At 39.8% G+C, this 18,383-nt stretch overlaps 1 protein-coding gene and 1 long non-coding RNA gene across 10 annotated transcripts in view; one reads left to right on the plus strand and one right to left on the minus strand.

Moving 5' to 3' along the window:
* The window catches only part of LOC144287296 (uncharacterized), an 83,152-nt gene that overhangs the window by 27,562 nt on the left and 37,207 nt on the right, over positions 1-18,383 (plus strand). The window lies entirely within an intron of this gene.
* On the minus strand, positions 8,920-10,583 carry LOC144287215 (uncharacterized). The gene is made up of 3 exons (XR_013355069.1): positions 10,501-10,583; positions 9,313-9,423; positions 8,920-9,122 (listed from the first exon to the last, which is right to left on the minus strand). It is a non-coding gene; the product is annotated as an uncharacterized LOC144287215 (long non-coding RNA).

The following is an 18,383-nucleotide window of genomic DNA, read 5'->3' on the forward strand; positions in this document are numbered from 1 at the left end:
TTAAGGGGAAATTTATATCAATAAATGTTTATTTTATAAAAGAACTGTGTCTTAATCCATTCAGTTTGCTATAACAAAATTCCATAGACTGGGTAGCTTATAACAAACAGAAATGTATTTCTTACAGTTCTGGAGATGGGAAGTCCGAGATGAAGCACTGGCAGATGGAGTATCCACCTTTCTCATAGACAAGAGTCTTAGTATAATCTCATGGCGGATATGGCAAAGAATTTCTCTCAGGCCTCTTTTTATATCGGCATTGATTTCATGCATGAGGGTTCTGCCCTCATGAGCTAATCACCTCCCAAAGGCTCTACTTCAAAGTGCCATTATATTAGGGGAAGGCTTAACAACAGGTGAATTTTGGTGAAATCAAACATTCAATCTATAGCAAAACATCTAAAATTAATGATGTCTGCTTCCTCTTTGAACATCTGGGAAAAAGAAGAGAAAATTACCCTAAAAGTAAGCACAAAAGTCTTTTCAACAAATGGTGCTAGAAAAACTAGATATCCACATGTAAAAGAATGAAGTTCAACCCTTACCTTATATCATCTATCAAAATTAACTCAAAATGGATCAAAGACCTAAAAATAAGACCTAAAGCTATAAAATTCTTAGAAGAAAGCATAGGGAAAAGCTTCATGACATCAGATTTGGAAATGGATATGACACCAAAACCAAAAATAAATAAATGGACTCCATCAAAATGAAAAGGTTCTATGCATCAAAGGACATAAAAGAATGAGTAGACAACCTATGGAATGGTAGAAAATATTTGCTGATCATATATCTGATAAGGGGTTCATATCTAGAATATATAAAGAACTAATGCTACTTTACAAAAACAAAAAATAACCTGATTAAAAAATGGTCAAAGGAATTGAATAGACATTTCTTCAAAGAAGATATGCAAATGACCAATAAGCATATGAAAGATGCTCAGCATCACTAATCATTAGGGAAATAAAAATCAAAACCACAATGAGATATCACCTCATACCCATCAAGATAGGTACTATTTAAAAAAAGAAAAACAGAAATGACAAGTGTAAACAAGGTAGTGCAGAGAAATTGGAATACCTGTGCACTGTTAGTGGGAATACAAACTGGTATAGCTGCTATGGAAAAATATATGGTAGTCACTTAAAAATAAAAAAATATAATTACCATATGATGCAACAATTCCAATTCTGGGATATATCCAAAAAAATTAAAAACAGGGTCTGTAAGAGGTATGTTCACAGAACCATGTTCACCCAACTTCACAACAGCATTATTCACAGTAGTCAAAAGGTGAGACTAACCCAAGTTTCCATTGATTGGTGAATGGATAAATAAAATGTGATAGACAGAGTTTCTTATGGTTTGCTTCCCTCTTTCTTTTTTCCCCTTCCCATATGATCATTTATTTTGTTTCTTAATTTTCACATATGAGTGAAATGATGTGGTATTTGTCTTTCTCTGACTAATTTTGCTTTGCATAATACAATCTAGCTCCATCCACATCATTGCAAATGGCAAGATTTTATTATTTTTGATGGCTGAGTAGTAGTCCATTGCATATACATACATACATATATATGTATACACACACACACCACATCTTTTATTTTTAAAGATTTTATTTATTTATTCATGAGAGATACACAGAAAGAGGCAGAGACATAGGCAAGAGGGAGAAGCAGGCTCCATGCAGGAAGCCTGACATGGGACTCAATCCAGGGACCCTGGGATCACACCCTGAGCCAAAGGCAGACACTCAACTGCTGAGCCACCCAGGCATTCCCCATACCCCATCTTCTTTATCCATTCATCAGTCAATGGACACTCAGGCTCTTTCCATGGTTTGGCTATTGTTGATAATGTTGCTATAAACATTGGGGTACATGTAACTCTTTGAATCTGTATTTTGTGTCCTTTGGGTAAATACCTAGTAGTGCAACTGCTGGGTGATAGGGTAGTTCTATTTTTAACTTCTTGAGGAGCCTCCGTACTGTTTCCCAGAGTGGCTGTGCCAGTTTGCATTCCCACCAACAGTGTAAGATAAATCACTAAATTCTACTCCTAAAGCCAATATTGCACTATATGTTAACTAACTAGAATTTAAATAAAAATTTGAAAAAGAAAAAATGTGATAGATATCCTTGAAAAGGAAGGAAATTCTGATGCGTGCTATAACATGTATGGACCTTGAGTACATTATGCTAAGTAAAATAAGCATTACAAAAAGACAGACTATATGATCCCACTTATATAAGGAATCTAGAGTAGTCAAATTCATAGAGACAGATAGTAGAATGGAGGTTGTCAAAGGCTGGGACCAGGAAGGGAATGGAGAGTTGTGTTTAATGGGTATAGAGTTGTAGTTTTACAGATGAGAAGACTTCTGGAGATTGGTTGAGAATATGAAATATACTTTACAATACTGAACTTTAAAGATTGTAGAATGGCAAATTTTGTGTTAGGGTATTTCACCACGATTTTTAAAATGCCATTTACGATACCGTCAAAAATATTAAATACTTCAGGATAAATCTGACAAAAGGCATGCAAGATTTGCACATTGAAAACTACGAAACATTGAAAAGAGATTTTATTTATTTTTTTAAAGATTTATTAAATTATTTATGATAGACAGAGAGAGAGAGAGAGAGAGACAGGAGGAGGGAGACAGGCTCCATGTCGGGAGCCTGACGTGGGACTCGATCCCGGGACCCCAGGATTGAGCCCTTGGCCAAAGGCAGGCGCTAAACCGCTGAGCCACCCAGGGATCCCTGAAAAGAGGTTTTAAAGAAGGCTAAGTAAATGGAGACAGGTACCTGTTCTTAGATTGGAAGATACAAAATATTGTAAAAATGTCAATTCTCAAATTAATTTATAGAGTCAATGCAGTCACAATGCAGGCTTTTTCTTTTAAAAGAAACTTACAGGCTTATCCATAAATTCAGATGGAAATAAAAATGAGCTAGAATAATCAAAACAACTTTGAAGAGGTGGGAGAACTCATACTTTCAGTTCAATACCGTTATGAGGCAGAAATTAAGACAGTGTGGTATTAGCTTCAAGAAAGACAACTACATCAATGAAAAAAGGGTAGCTTATTCTTAGTTTAGAGATAGATCTTTACATATGTGAGCATTTGAGGTTTTTAAAATGTGCAAATCAATTTAGTGGAGAAGGCTAGTGTTTTCAACAAATATCCTGGGAATAATTGGATATCCATATGCAGAAGAATACACTTAGATGCATACCTTGTACCAACTAAAAATGACCTCAACATGGATTCTAGATCTACATGTGGAACCACAACCATGAAACTTCTAGAAGAGAATGTAAGAGAAACCTTGGGCTAAGCAAAGATTTCTAAGATTCAACAACAAAAGTACGATCTGTTTAAAAAAAAAAAAAAAGCAAAATTAGCCTCATCAAAGTTAAAACTTCTGCTCTTCAAAATACACTGTTAAGAGGTGCGTGGGTGGTGCAGTTGGTTAAGTGTCCAACTCTTGGTTTTGGCTCAGGTTATGATCTCCAGGTCATGAGATCATGCCCTGTGTCAGGCTCCGCCCACAGCATGGAGTCTACTTGAGATTCTCTCTCCCCATCCTTTTGCCCCTACTGATCATATTCTCTTTCTCTCAAGTAAATAAATATTTTAAAACAGATACTGTTAAGAGAATTTTTAAAATTAAAATTAAAAAGGAAGCTATAAACTGGAAAATCTGATAAAGGACTTGATTCCAGAATAGATCACAAACTCTCAAAACTCAATAATAAACCAATAAAAATGGGCAAAGATTTGAACAGAAACTTTACCAAACAGGTGTATAAATGATAGATAAATCCTTGGAAAGGCACTATCATTAGTCATTAGGGAAATGCATATTAAAATCATAATGAGACACCACTACATACCTACATTCTAATTATGGCTAAAATTAAAAAGACTAACCATACCAAGTGTTGGAAAAGATTTGGGGCAATTGTAATTCTCATACATGGCTGATAGGAATGTGAAATGGTACAACCACTTTGGCAAACCACTTTGGCAATTTCAGAAAAGTTATACATACATCTACCATATGACCCAGCCATCCCACTCCTAGGTGTTTATCTAAAAGGAATGAAAGCATATACCCAAACAAAAACTTGTATATGAATGTTCACAGCAACCTTGTGTGTGTGTGTGTGTAACTTCCTGGAAGTGTCTTAAAAGGCAGATCCACTTTCCCTTCCTCTATCTCACTGCCTTGGATGCGCCTGCGATGGCCTTAGCGGCCATTTTGGGCTTTGTGTATGAATATCCCAGATTAGGAAACAGGAACAGATAGATGAAGGATCTCTATGTTGAGATTTTTTTTTTTTTTAATTTATAATAGACAGAGAGAGAGAGAGGCAGAGACATAGGCAGAGGGAGAAGCAGGCTCCATGCACTGGGAGCCTGACGTGGGATTCGATCCCGGGTCTCCAGGATCGCGCCCTGGGCCAAAGGCAGGCACCAAACCGCTGCCCCACCCAGGGATCCCTATGTTGAGGTTTTGAGAGGCCTTCAGGCCAGTCCTAATCACCAAGCCTCAGACTTCTGTGTGAGAGGGAAATGCCTTGTGGAAAGTGTGTGTGGTTTCCCGCCCCACCCCCTGCTCTGTTACTTGCTGCTGAAGCTCAATCTAATCAATAGTTCATCTCACTGCTCTGGTGCATGAGCCTGCGTTATCAATGTTGACCTTAAAAAAGCCACCTATTTTACCAGTAAATATTCCTGCTTTATTTAGGAATAGCAGGGGAATTGCAATTCAGGACAAACAAGCTACTGTCAATCTTAGGCCAGTCCTGAGAACAGAGCAGAGGGGCTCAATTTTATAAGAGGGAGGAGGAAGAGGGAAGGGCCAGTTCCCTGCGTTCTCATTGGCTGAGCTGCTGGGGGGTGGGTAGGAGCAAGTCTTTCGCCCGCTGGGATATGTAAATCAAGCTTCTTCCTGTTGGGGAATGAATATTTGCTTCTTATGGCAAGTGGTAGTGGGTAACAGCCTTCTCTTTAGGGTTTCCCGCCTCCATTTAAAATAAGGTTTCTTTAATTTATTTTCACATCAGCATCATGAGTTGTGGGGTTAACAAGCAAAACCTGTCAAAAGCCCTCGCAGTTCTGACGTCTCACGTCTTAGGTATTTGGTCTGGTGCTCTGAATTGTAGGCGAAGTGCTGCACTGCCTGCCCTTGCTGCCATGAGGGATGCGCGGTGTCCAGCCCAGAGATATTTGGGCAGGTGCAAAGTTGACTGTGCTGAGCAGGTGTTGGGGGTTGTAACGGAGGGGACAAAATGGGAGCAAGAGGCTTTACCACCTTTGCTGTGGGGGAAGGCGCAGCTGTATCTGCCATGTTGCAATCAAGCGTTTTTTCGTGGTACCTCTTGTGAGGTACTTGACTTCTGTGAACTCATTGCATCCTCACAGCACTCCTGTGGGTTCTGTTATTGTACAGGGAGAAAACTGCAGCAAAGGAAGGTTGGTTAGCCTCAGCCGCAGGTCCTGACTCGGGGTTGAACTCAGGCAGGCTGCTCCAGCACCCATGTGCCTGCTCCTATCTGCCTCCAGGAAAGACCTGGCTACTCCAGCAGTTCCCATCCTGGGAGGCCCCTGGAATCCAGCCTGGAGCTGGGGCACTAACCAAAATAATCTCCCTCTCTGGACTTCATTCTCTCACCAGCTCTCAATCTGGTTAATGCAGACAGTTCTCATTCCAGGGGCTAAGAAAATTCCATGAACTTTGTTGGATCCAGATCCTGGGCTGGGGATTAAAGGGGTACAGAGGTCATCTTACGGGAGGGGGTGTCCCTTCCCTTGGGAGAGGGCCTGCACCCTGGACTCTTGTTTCATGCCAGTAGAAGGACCGAGGGCCTCCCCAAGGTCAGGGAGGTGAGCAGGAGGCCGTGGAGATCCTTGAGTCACCTGGTCCCAGTCCGTGACCACTGTGGAAAACTGTCAAGAGCAAGCCAATGAAAGTGGGGGGTAAGGGTAGGGCGGAAAGGGATTAGAATAGAGGGTGGCTCAAGGACTGCATCATTTGCACTTCTTGTGACCCACACGAAGTCTGTTGGTCCTGAGGCTGCGCCTCAGCGGATGGGATGGGCTGGGCAAATCTGGAGAGTGGGAATGCAAGCCAGAATGCCACTGGGGGGGAAAAAAAAAGAATGCCACTGGGTGGCAAGATGAGCAAGGTGACAGAAGAGCTTAGATTGTCTTCAGCTGGAGGCTGCCCCTGCATTAACATCTGTACAGCCTGCAGCTCCCAGTCTGCTGTTGGCTCTCTGCATCATCTACAGAATTTTGCAGTTTGGCTCCATCTTAGGGTCTACCAAATTTCTGTGGCTCCATTTGGGGTCTTCACACCAGAGGACCTAGATCCATTTGAAGCCATGGGACTAGTTCTGTCCAATAGACTGAGAGCAAAAGGGGTGTATGTTTCTTTTTTAAAAATACATATATTTTTTTAGGATTTTATTTATTCATGAGAGACACACAGAGAGAGTGGCAGAGACATAGCCAGAGGGAGATGCAGGCTCCCTGCTGGGAGTTGGATGCGAGACTTGATCCCGGGACCCCAGGATCACACCTGGAGCGAAAGGCAGATGCTCAACCACTGAGCCATGCAGGTGCCCCGGTGTATGTTTCTATAAGGCCAAAATTTTATTTTTTAAAAAAGGCATTTTTTTTTACCGTGTTACTGAGGTATAATCGAAATATGGAATTGTAATATATTTAAAGTATACAACATGGTAATTCGATATACATATACATTGTGAAATTATTACCACAATCAAGTAGTGAACACATCCGTCACCTTCACAGTTACCTTTTTGTGAGAACACTTAAGATATACATCCTAGCATATTTTTAAAAAGATTTTATTTATTTATTCATGAGAGACACAGGGTGGGGTGGGCAGAGACACAGGTGGAGGGAGAAGCAGGCTCCATGCAGGGAGCCTGATGTGGGACTTGATCCCGGGACTCCAGGATCTGCCCTGAGCAGAAGGCAGACGCTCAACCGCTGAGCCACCCAGGCGTCCCAACATTCTAGCATATTTTAAATATACAACACAGTATTTTTAACTATAGTTACCATGTTATATATTAGACCCTCAGATATTATTCGTCTTATAACTGAGTTTATATTCTTTTCCCAGACTGTCCTCGTCTCCCCCACCCCTAGCCCCTGGCCACTGCCATTCTATTTTGTGGTTCTATGAGTCTGGCTTTTTTAGTTTCCACATATAATTGATATCACGCAGTATTTGTCTTTCTCTGTATGCCCTATTTCAGTTAGAATAACACTCATAAATTCCATCCAAGTTGTCACAAATGGCAGGATTTCATATTTCTCATGTTTTAATATTCCTTTGGAGATTCTACCACATCTTCTTTATTCATTCATCCATTGTTGGACACTTCAGTTGCTTCCAGTCTTGGCTATTGTGAATAATTGCTGCAAAGATCATAGGTTGCAGATATCTCATTGATTTTATTTCCTTTGGATATGTACCTGGAAGTGGGATTGCTGGATCATATGGTAGTTCTAATTTTTTGAGAAATCTTCATCCTGTTTTCTATAGTGGCTGTCAAAATGTACTTTCCCACCCGGAGTACCAAGGGTTCACTTTTGAGTGGAGGATTTTAAGAAGGTAGTGGAGGCTCTCCAGTCTTTCATCTTCTGCCTCAGTTCAAAACACTCCAAGTCCTTAGAAGGTGGTGGAATCACCAAGTGGAAGGAACCTGGATCCTTGACTTAGTGTGTGGGCCACATTGGGGGAATCCATGATCATGAAATAAAAGTTCTGTTGTGTGAGCTATGGAATTAGTGGAGTTTGTTATAGCTGCTAGCATGACCCCAATAATATACCTTCTAGTATAATTCATTGTCCACTAGCCCAGTGTGCCTCAAATTATTTGTGGTTGTGGAATAGGAGTACCTATTTTTTGATATCTCCAATGTGTCATGGACTGATTTTTGTTCTATACCCTGTTACACAAGACCAGTTTATTGATCATAGACTTGGATGATACTTGGATATCTTGGCAATGTCAAACTGCTGTAAGTTTCAAAGTACCTACTAGCAATCTGTGCACTTAGTTTGTTGCAGATCATTAAGAGTTGGTTGTAATAGTAAGGTCGGTCAGAAAGGGGTCTTATTTATCTTGCTGTGTTAAGATCCTAGTTCCTGGCTCCTAGTACAGTGCCTGTTACATCTTAGGTTCTTAGAAAGTACTCATTGATTTATGAATAAATCACAATTATTACAGGTGGTGGTTGGAGGTGGGGAGGAGGCACCATACCTGGTATAAAAACTGTACACTCATAACCTGACCTGAACTCCAACTGGTTCACTGACAGCTGCTTGACTCCCTGGTTTTCTGGTAGACCACAAGTACTCCAGAGTTGATCTGCCCTCTTATATTCCCGCTACTTCGCTTTCCCCTATTAGAGATTGGACTACTCTGAACTGTTACTGTCTAGTAATTTGTGTGTCTTTTACCCTGAGAGGATCTGAGAGGGTGTGGCAGGATCTGAACTTGTTGTCACTGTCAGATCCCCAGAATCAGGCAGCAACAGCCAAGGTCTTTGACAGTATAAATGGATTTAGGGCATGCATGCATGAATGTGGGCAGAGGGAGGCTACCCTGGGGAACCAGTGCCCCACCCTGTATCCCATGGCACACATGCCTTGGCAGGATCCCAGTGTTAGTCTTGGGCTCTGGTCCACTAGATGGGATGGGCTGGGCAAATCTGGAGAGTGATTTCTTGAGCTACCATTTCCTTTCCCCATCAACCAGCTCAGGTTGCTGGCCTAGGCTGTCAATACCTGGCAGTCCAGACATTGAGGAGCAGGTGTCCCATTTGGCCCAAATGGATACTTAGAGCCAAGATGACTGACACTGTTGTATATATTTGGTGGCTTGTTCATGAGCTGAAGGGGAGGTTACCGAGCAAATATGGTCACTAGGATCACAATCCAGGTGTTCAATATACCGAGGCATCCCAAAGAAATCGCTATGACTGAGAGCACGAAGGTTGTCTCAGAGGTCTCAGCTGCCAAGTCTGGTTCATTTCTATAGTTGTGGCGCCTTGTCTGGGTTTGAAGGGAGAAGGGAAAAGGGAATAGATGGGCTTAAAGGGTTACTGAATGGTAGACAGGACTGTAAGGAACCAGGTGGGGTCCTGAACCAACAGGAGGTTAGATCATGGATGTAATTGGTTCAGGTTCAGGACCAGGGTGGAGAGGGAGGGGAGGGCAGGATTGACTTGACATAGATTCCCACCTGGGAAGAGTAGTACATGGCTGCACTGCCTAAGGGACAACACAGCAAGTAGGCCAGGATCGACAGCAAGAGGTAGTCTTTTGGGGGCTCATCAGACATAATTTCAAATGCCTGGGGGCAGGGGATAGGTTATGGCTCAGAATGGCTTCTGGACTCTTCTGTCCCCTCTGACCACCTCTCTTTTCATGCTAACACATCTCTCCTTGGCTTCTATAAATCTTCACTGACCCCCTTTAAAACTCATACAGACTTCCTCTCACTCCCACCATGTCCCCTCTATCCTGTCATTTTCCCCTTTAATACCTCCTTCTACCCTGGATCTCCCAGCCCCCTCCTATGCTCTATAATCCCTGCTTGTTCCTAGTAACCCTTTCCCTGTCTTCTGTAACCTCCTCCCTGTCTTCTAGAACTGCCTTGCAGGTCCCTACAGCTTGTCTCACTTGGACCCTAACACTACCCCCACAAAATCCCTTGCTGACTCTGATGACTCTTGCTTGTCCTCCTTGGAACTGCAACTGAGCCGCCATCACATTTTGTTCCTATCCCACCCTCATGGTCCCCCAAATGCAGCCTTTTTGCCCCTATGAAACACCTACTAAGGAGACCCTACTCAACACTTGAACACTCTCACTTTCCATCTACAAAACCTTCCTTGTTCCCTCTTAAAACTCTCACCCTATAAAACTGTGCAAGCAATGCCTCTCTCCTTATCTCATTTGTAATATCCCTCACTTTGTCCCTATGAACCTGTCATGGTCCTGTTATGAGCCTTGTTCACCCATAAACTTCGTCCTTCCCCTTCTTCCCAACCATGACCTCTTTGTTGGCTCCTCTAAGACCTCCCTTAACCAACTCTAAATTCTAAGTCCTCTCCATGTCCACTCAAAGCGTCTTCTCTGTCCCCTTATAAAGGCCTGCCCTTTATCCCTCTACCACCTTCTTCCTACCTCTGAAACCAGCGTCCTGACCCTCTGAACTTCTTCCACTCATAGCAGACTCACTGTTCTTCTAAATCCATGTTCCTTCTATATAGTTCTCTTCTTATAATACCTTTCTGCATCCCCCTGAAACCCTTCTTGCCCCCTCATTCTGCCGTTACCCATTCTCTCTTCCTCCCACCCTATCCCCTCATAAATTTCCTCCCTGCCCCTTCAGACACCCCATTAGGGGATCTGGATCAGGCATTACCAGGGCTACTTGGAGCCTCGCCCTCAGGCCAACAGGCGGGGATTACCAGAGAGATAATACAGGCTCCGCCTCCTATTCTATCTTTCTATTACTATTGGCTGATTGAGTTTGCATGTAATAGGGTGGGGGAATCCAATACTCACATTGCTGCTGATTGGTGGGAAGGAGTTCAAGCACCTCCTACTCTCTCAGGTGATTGGTCAAGTCAAACGGGGCAAGGCTTGGGGATAGAAACCCCACTTGGGGCAAGAAGGATGTAGGCCTAGGAGTCTTGGTTTGCTTCTAGCACCTTGAGAGTGATCATTTAACAGCTTGCAGTCAAGTTTTGTTTTTGTTTTTTAAAGATAGATAGATAGATAGATAGATAGATAGATAGATGATTTATTTATTTATTTATTTATTTATTTATTTATTTATTTATTTATTTATTTATTTATTTATTTATTTATTTATTTATGATAGACAGAAAGAGAGGCAGAGACACAGGAGGAGGGAGAAGCAGACTCCATGCCTGGAGCCTCCCGCGCCTCCAGGATCGCGCCACCGGCCAAAGGCAGACGCTAAACCACTGAGCCACCCAGGGATCCCAAATTAACATCTTTTCATGTGCATTTTTTGCAACTGATATATACTATTTGGTGAAGTGTCAGTTCAAAAAATTGGGTTAGTACAGTAAAATAGGAGTCATTTATATATTTTGGATACAAGTTTTTGTCAGATGTGTGATATGCAAATATTTTCTCTGGATTTGGAGTTTATCTTTTCATTTTTGAACAGTGTCATTTACAGAGCAAAGGTTTTTATTTTGAATTGAGTATTTTTTTCTTTTATGAACGTTTTTTTTTTGGTGTTATGTCTAAGAAGTCTGCTTAATCCAGGGTCAGGAAGATATTCTTTTAATGTTTGGTAGATCTACATTTTACATTTAGATCTATGATCCATGCATGATGAGTTAATATTTGTATAAGACTTGAGGTTTTAGTGCAGATTAATTATGTTTTGCACATGGTGGTTTAGTTAACATTGTTGGAAAAAAAAAAACCCTGTTCTTTCTTCTATAAATTGCATTTGGATTTCTTTTTATAATAAATAGAACATATTCATGTGGGTCTCTTTCTGGACTCCTTGTTCTGTTGATCTAGTGTCTATCCATTTGCAAATACCACACTGTTTTATTAATATAGCTTTACAGTGATTCTGAAAATTGGGTAATGTGAGGAATTCAACTTCATTCTTTTATAGAATTATTTTGACTCTGCTCGTATAGATCTACAAATCTTGTTGGTCATTTAATAGGAATTGCATTAGAGTTTCAGATCAATTTGGGAGAGACATGGGGCCTCCATTTAACTAGCACAGGAAGGCTTTTTATTTAGTTAGTTCTTTTCTTTCCTCCCTCAGCAGCTGTAGTTTAAACATAGCTGCTAAACAGCTGATACACTTAATAGTTTAGATTTACAGCAACTACTTGCTTTGTGGGATCTCTTGAAAATGGTGTTATCTTTAAATAAATTTGGTTTCTGGTTGTTCAGTGCTAGCATCTAGAAACATGTTAGTTTTTTTGTATATTGATATTGAAACTGTGATCTTGCTAAACTTGGTTTTATTGATTCTGGGAGGTTTTCTTTTGTTTTGTTTAGATTCCTTGCGATTTTTTTTCTTTTTGGGGGGGATTTTCTTCATCTACAAATAAGGATAGTTTTACTTCTCTTTTAATCTATATATGTCCTTTCTTTCTTTTTCTGATTTATTGTACAGATTAGGACTTCCATTCTGGTGTGGATTAGGAATGATGTAGAATAGGACATGCTTGTTTTGTTGCCAGTTTTAGAAAGAAAGCCTTCCCCCTTTCCTATGATGTTAGCTATAGGTTTTCTGTAGATGCCTTTTATCAGGATGAAGAAGTTTCTTGGTGTGCTAAATTTTTATTGTGAATTGATGTTGAATACTCCCAAATGTCTTTTCTGTGTCAATTGATGATGTGGTTTTCCTTCTTTAGATGGTTAGTTTAGTGGATTGCATTGATTGATTTTCTTTTTTTTATTTTTATGTTATTTATTTTTTTAAATAATAAATTTATTTTTTATTGGTGTTCAATTTGACAACATACAGAATAACACCCAGTGCTCATCCCGTCAAGTGCCCCCCTCAGTGCCCGTCACCCATTTTCTAATATTGAGCCAGCTTTGCATTCTTGGAAGAAGCCTCAGTTGGTGATGGTATATTCTATTTATATAGGTCTGGTTTTGGTTTTCTGATATTTTGTGCTGGCCTCGTAAAACAAGTTGGGAAATATTTTCTCCTCCTCTTTTCTGGAAGAGATTGTGTGGAAATGATGTTATTTGTTACCAATGAAACCATCTGTGTCTGGAGATTTCTTTCTCAGATTTTTAGTTTCCTAATCAAATACTTTAATAGATATAAAATTATTTAGATAATCTCCTTCTCTTGATCAGTTCTGGGTTTTTGTTTCTGAAGGATGGGTCAATTTTCACCTAAGGGGTAGAATATATGTGTGAAGACTTGTTTATAATAGTCCCTAATTTTCCCTTTAGTGTCTCAGGGGTCTGTAGAGGTATTTTCTTCTTCTTTTCTGGTATTGGCCATTGTGTCTTCTGTCTTGCTTTTTCAGTCTTATAGGAGGTTTATCAATTTTATCCGTCATTTTCAAGAGCCAGTTTTCAATTTTCTCCATGGCTTCATTGTTTCTCCTTTTTTAATTTCAATTATTTTTTTCACTCTTTTCTTTCTTCTGTTTTGTTTTTTTTGGAGAGGGAGGGTATTATTTGCTCTTATTTTTCTAGTGTCTTAATTGGAAGCTGAGATAATTAATTTGAGACATTTATTTTCTAATATGAGCATTTGAGGTTATACATTTCCTTCTAAACACCACTTTAGCTGCACCCCACATATTTTGGTATGCTATATATATTTTGGTATAAAATTTTTTAGGAAATATTTTCTAATTGCCCTTGACTGATGGATTGCTTGCTTGCATGTTTTTCCCCCAAGTATTGGGAAATTTTTCTACTATTTTTCTGCTGCTGGTCCCTACTTTACTTTTATTCTGATGAACACATGAGTTTTCTATTTTTGTGTAACAAATCACCATACACTCAGTGTCCTAAAACAATAGCCATTCAGTATCACACTGTTCTATAGGTAAGAAATCCAGAAACTGTATGGCCGAGTTCTCTGCTCAGGTTTTCACAAGGCTGAAATGAATGTGTCTGCTGAAGTGTGTTGTCACGTGGAGTTCTGGATGTTCTTCCCAGCTTGTGTGGTTGTGGCAGAAATCAGTTCTTTGAGGTTTTGGGACTGAGGCCATTGTCTTTTCCTTGTGGTTATCAGCCAAGATCTATTCTCAGTTCCTAAAGTCTACATGCACACTTTGCTGCGTGATCCTGTTCATCTCAAAGCCATCAAGGGAGAATCTCCCTCCATCAGAATCCCTCTCACACTTTGAGTCTCCGACTTCCTCTATCTCTGACACCTAGGCCCAGATTTAAAGCCTTATGTGGTTAGGTCTACCTTTCTTCGAGTCAGCTATGCCACGTAGCCTAATTTAGTCACAGGAGAGATATCTCATCATATTGATAGTCAGGGATTATTATATAGGGTTATACCCCAGGGGCAGGAATATTGGTGGGGGGCATATTAGCATTCTCATACAGTCAGATAATATGACTTTGAATGGTTTTCTTTCTGTGATTTTGTATGCTTTTTATAATTTTAATTCTTGGGAATTTGTTAAGATTTGTTTAATGAGCAAGTATGTGTTCTATTTTGATAAAGTTCTCTGTGTACTTGAAAAGAATAGGTATCTGCTGGGTGCGTGGGTGGTTCAATCTAAGCATCCTAATTTTGATTTCAGCTCAGGTCATGATCTGAAGATTCTGAGATCAGCCTCACATCCCACTCCACACTGGGCCAGGAGTCTGTTTATGATTCTCTCTCCATCTACTCCTCCCCCCACCATTTGCGTATGTGGGCACTCTCTCCTCTTTCTCTCCCTCAAAAAAAAAAAAAAAATACATGTGTACCTACCTTCTTTGGATACAGCATTCTATAAATAACAGTTAGATACGGTTAGTTGATGGTGTTCAGATTTTCTATATCCTCACTAATTTTCTGTTTACTTGTCTTAGTTATTGAGAGTGGAATGCCAAGTCTTCAACTATAATTGTGACTTGGTCTATTTCTCCTTTTGTTTTACCATGTTTATCTTGTATTTTGAAGTTCTGTTGTCAGTGCTCATATGTTTAGGATTCTTATACCTTCCTGTTGAATTGTCCTTTTTATCACTATTTAATGTCTTTCTTTGTCCTTGTTAGTTATCCTTGCCCTGACATCTACTTTGTCTGATAATGATATAACCACCCATCATTGTTTTGGTAGTGTTTTTATTTGGTAGTGTTTGCCTGTTTTTTCCTCCATTCTTTACTTTATCCTACATGTATCATAATATTTAATGTGGGTTTCTTATAGACAGGATATATATGGGTCTTGTTTTTTTAAATTTTAGTAATTCTGACAATATCTATATTGTAACTTTTGCATTTAAAGTGAAGATTGGGGGCAGCCCTGGTGTCGCAGTGGTTTAGCGCCGCTTGCAGCCTAGGGTGTGATCCTGGAGACAAGGGATTGAGTCCCGCGTGGGGCCCCCTGCATGGAGCCTGCTTCTGTCTTTGCCTCTGTTTCTCTCTCTCTCTCTGTGTCTCTCATGAATAAATAAATAAAATCTTTAAAAAAATAAAGTGAAGATTGGTATATTTGGCCTTAATTCTACCTTTTAAAAATTATTCTCTGCTTCTCTTTTTTTTATTCCCCTTTTTTTTTTTTTTTAGATTTTATTTATTTATTCAGGAGAGACCACAGAGAGAGAGAGAGAGGCAGAGACATAGGCAGAGGGAGAAGCAGGCTCCATGCAGGGAGCCCAATGCGGGACTTGGTCCTGGGACTCCAGGATCACACCCTGGGTGGAAGGCAGGTGCTAAACCACTGAACCACCCAGGTGTCCCTCATTCCTTTGTTTTCTTTATCTTTCCTGCTTCTTTTTGGATTACTTGAATTATTTTAGTAGTCCATTTAAGTTATCTCTTGTGCCTTTTGAGGATATATCTTTGTAAATTTTGCTAGCTCTTGCTGTAGATATTACCATAAAGATACTCCAGATTTTCATAGTCTACCTAGAATTAATATTTTACAACTTTAGGTGGAATATGGAATATAGCAACCTGCAGCCATATTGGTCACTTCAACTCGCCCCCTTTATGTTTTAGTTTCTGTATGTATCACACACATACATTGAAAAATCTCATCAGTGCTATATTTTTGCTCTCAACTGTCATATATAAAGAATCAGAAGGAGAACAGTCTGTCATATTTACCCAAATCTTGACCATTTCTGTTGCTTCTCCTTCTTCTGACATTCCAAGTTTTCCTCTAGTATCATTTCTGTTCTTGGAAGAATTAACTTTAGCATTTCTTTTAGATAGGTCTGTAACAGTGTATTCTGTTAGCTTCCCCTCACCTAAAACTGTCTTTATTTCACTTTCATTCCTGAAGACCATTTTCACTAGATACAGAGTTCTAGGTCAACAGTTCTTTTCTCCTCACAGTTAAATATATAGTTCCCCTTCCCTTTAGTGGTCAAGACTGCTAGTAAGAGATTCATAGTTTTTTGAATTTTTGTTTCCCTCTATGCAATGTGTAATTTTTTCCTTGGATGAGTTTATAACCATTTCTTTGTCTCTAGTTTCTAGCTGTTTAAGTAATATGGTCCAACCATGGGTTTCTTTGCATTGATTTTTTTTTTTGAGGGTAATTGAGCTTTCAGAATGTGCAGGTTTAAGCCTTTTGCAAAATTGAGAATTATTTAGTCATCCCTTCTTTCTTTTTAAAAAACTTTTTTTTTTTGCCCCCCTGAACCACACCATAGAAAGTCTCCTTCAGGGACTCCCATGTCATGCATGTTAAATCTTTTAGTACTGTTCCCAGGTCACTGAGGTTCTGTTAATTTTCGTTTCAATGTTTTTTCTCTCTCTGTTGTTCAAATTGTGTAATTTTTGTCTTCAAATAGACTCTTTCCTCTGTCATCTCCATTATTCTATTGGGCCCCTACAGTGAGTGTTTTATTTCATTACTATATTTTTTCAGTTCTATAATTTCCATCTGACTCTTCTTTAATTTTTTTTAAGATTTTATTTATTGATTCATGACAGAGAGAGAGAGACAGACAGACAGACGGGCAGAGGGAGAAGCAGGCTCTGTGCAGGGAGCCCGACGTGGGACTGGATGCCGGTTGTTTAGGATCACGCCCTGGGCTGAAGGCGGCGCTAAACCGCTGAGCCACCGGGGCTGCCCATGATTCTTCTTTAAAAGAGCATATTCAGCTTCTATTTCTGACAAGAATTCCTGGAACTGACAAGAATGAAGGAAGTTCATTGTTGACATTATTGACTCAATAACACATCATAAATTAATGCAGCCCCTGGCCCACCTGGGAAGCCATATGTAGAGTTCTTTTTTTTTTTTAAGATTTTATTTATTTATTTATTTATTTATTTATTTATTTATTTATTTGATTTACTTATTTATTCATGAGAGACACACACACAGGGAGGCAGAGACATAGGCAGAGGGAGAAGCAGGCTCCATGCAGGGAGCCCAATGTGGGACTCGATCCTGGAATTCCAGGGTCATGTCCTGGGTAGCAGGGCTAAATCACTGAGCCACCCAGGCGACCCTGTAGAGTTCTTTTCTCAATAAATATATGTAGAGCACTGTAAATGTATTTTCTTTTCCTTATGACATTTTTTCTCTAGATTATTGTAGAATACAATACATGCACAATATGTGCTGCATATAGCATACAAAATACATGTTAATTGACTGTGTATGTTATCAGTAAGGCTGGTCTACAGTAGGCTATTAGTAGTTAAATTTTTGGGGAGTCAAAAGTTATAGGTAGATTTTCAACTGACTGGGGGTTCCCCCACCACATTGTTCAAGAGGCAATTGTAATTGACATACAATATTGTGTCATTTTAAGGTATACAACCTGTTGCTTTGATACTTTCATTTTTTTAAAATATTTTATTTATTTATTTATTTATTTGAGAAAGAGGAAGAAAGAGAGAAAGTACGAGCAGGCGGGAGGGGCAGAGGGAAAGGGAGAGCTGTGTGTGGAGCCTGACACAGGGCTGGTGCCCAGGATCTTGAGATCATGACCTGAGCCAAAGTCGGAGGCTTAACCTACTGAAGCATCCAGGCGCCCCTTGATACACTTTTATATATTGCAATATTATCCTCACTGTAGTGTTTGCTAACATCTCCCTCATGGCATCTGGTAGTGAGACTTTTTAAGATTTACTCTCTTAGCAACTTTCAAGTACATAGTACAGCATTGTCATCTACCATCACAATTTTGTGCATTAAGTCCCCAGAACCTATTGTTCTTCTCATTGGAAGTTTGTAGTTTTGAGCAACATCTCCCCAGTACTCCCACCCCCAGCCTCTGGCAACCACTATTCTACTCTCTGATTCTATGAGTTTGAGTTTCTTAGATTACACATATCAGTGATATCATAAGGTGTTTTATCTCTCTCTGTCTGACTTATATCACTCATGCTGTTGCATATGGGTAGAATTTCATTTATTTCATGGGTGAATATATATATTCAGATACATACTATATAACAAATAAATATATAACATATATAATACAAATGTGTATTTGTGTATATTTTTACCACATCTTTATTATCCATTCACCCATTAATGGATATTGTTTCCATGTCTTATCTATTGTGAATAATGCTGCAATAAACACAGGAGTGCAGATGTGTCTTTGGGAGCCTGTTTTCATTTCCTATGGCTAT

The sequence above is a fragment of the Canis aureus genome, chromosome 1 (genome assembly GCF_053574225.1).
Source record: "Canis aureus isolate CA01 chromosome 1, VMU_Caureus_v.1.0, whole genome shotgun sequence".
In the NCBI taxonomy this organism is placed as follows: domain Eukaryota; kingdom Metazoa; phylum Chordata; class Mammalia; order Carnivora; family Canidae; genus Canis; species Canis aureus.